Genomic DNA, 1,762 nt, shown 5'->3' with positions numbered 1-1,762 from the left:
AGGTGTTCAACTGCTGTTAGTATGTTCCAATGGTGTGTGTCTTTGTATATTTATCACAGTTTTTGATTATTTGTGCTTGAACATTACTCTCTCTCTCTCTCTCTCTCTCTCTCTCTCTGTGGTATAAGTGTGTTGTTTGATATATCCAAATGTGTGTGTGTGCAAGGTGTGTGAATGATGCCAGATTTCTTTTTTTTTTCTTTTTTTCTTTTTTTTTTTTTGCCAATGTGTCAAAAAACCTTTATTCCTTCGTACAGCCTCACGCTTTCTTGCCAGCTGCTTTTGAAGAAGGCTCTTTCTGGGCTGGGGTCTTCTGACCCTTCTGACTTTTAGCGGGAGGTGTTGCCTTCTGGCCTGAAGCCTTCTGGCCTGCAGCCTTCTTGGCGGGTCCTGTCGCCTTCTTGGTGGAACTTTACCCTTAGCAGCAGCCGCTGCTGCAGCTGCAGCTGCAATGGCAGCCTTAGCAACAGGTGCCTTTTTGGGAGAGGCTTTCAGGATAGCTGCTCTCTGTAGTTTCTTGACTTCAACCTTGATGATTCTGTTCCTCATTTTCTTTGCCTTCATGACTTTGAAACGATCAAAATCTGTCATCTTGGCTTTCCTTTCCCTGGCATCAATCTTCTTGGCCCATCTTGTAGCTGCCCATTTCGTATTGATATCCGCCTTCTCCCAAGCTTTTCGCACATACTTCTGTCGGGCACTGTGTGGGAACTTGAGGATGAAGTCAGTGAGCTGCATGCATTTGAAAGGCATGGCCTGTCTCCTCACCCGAGTGCAGGGTCCATCCACCAGAGCCCGGTTCTGATCAATAACATCGACAATCGCGACCAGCTTTCCAGCATGAGGCTCAAAGGAGACGAGGGCCACCCGGCCAACCTCTACGAAGCGCCGGAACACCATGTCGGCGGCGTTCAGCGAGAAGGAAGAGGGCCCGCCCGGCTGTTCTTATTCTATGTTTCTCCACCTTATTTCTTCAATAGTTTCACACTGTACGTAAAGTTACATTGAAGATCTTCCAGTCTCTGCTTTTGACAGTGCTGTTGCTATTGACAAATGTGGTCATACCCAGGATTTTCTGTGAGTTCTGGGAATCTGAATGCAGGATCCCATGCTTACACTATATGGTAGCTTAAATAAGAAAATCTCCCATAGGCCTAGTAGGTGAACACTGGGTCTCCAGTCCCTGGTGCTGTTTGAGAAGATTTAGAAGTTGTGTCCTGTAAGAGGATGTATGCCATTGGAGTTGGCTTTGAGTTTTCATAGCTCAGCCCAAATCTAGGTCACTAGCTGCTCTGTGATTGCATGAGAATGGGAGCTCTCAGCTTCCTGCCCATGCCTCAGTGCCGGCCTCTTGGTGCTTAGCCGCCATACTCTTATGTCGCTGAACTCTAAAGCAAATTAATCTTCTTATAGAAGTTGCCTTGATCACAGAATCTAGTCACACCAACAGAATATCAGCTTATGCTCATAGTAAGCATGCTTAGCAACTGAACCCTCTCTCCAGTTTTTGAAAATTAGTTCTAACACAGTGTTATGTTATTGCTACTCTTTCTGGTATTTATGTCTATACCTCTAGAGTACAAGCTGTGTCATGACAGGAAACAGGAAGTGCCTAACTTCTTCACTGATAAAATACTGCAACACGCAGCATTGTCAGTCACTATTTTTGGTTTTGTTCAATTACACAAATATTAGAATTAAAGTTCAATGTTGTTTTATTCATTCACCCATCCTGGATTTTATTTCCTGCTGTGTCCAGTCT

The 1,762-nt window shown here is 44.7% G+C and overlaps 1 pseudogene; it reads right to left on the bottom strand.

Annotated features, from left to right (window-relative positions):
• Positions 1–259: 259 nt before the first annotated feature.
• On the bottom strand, positions 260–937 carry LOC130889028 (60S ribosomal protein L14-like; annotated as a pseudogene).
• Positions 938–1,762: the final 825 nt, after the last annotated feature.

Source organism: Chionomys nivalis, chromosome 17 (assembly GCF_950005125.1).
Source record: "Chionomys nivalis chromosome 17, mChiNiv1.1, whole genome shotgun sequence".
Lineage (NCBI taxonomy): Eukaryota > Metazoa > Chordata > Mammalia > Rodentia > Cricetidae > Chionomys > Chionomys nivalis.
The sequence above is the reverse complement of the archived record's forward strand: the minus strand, read 5'-3'. Positions and strand labels throughout refer to the sequence as shown.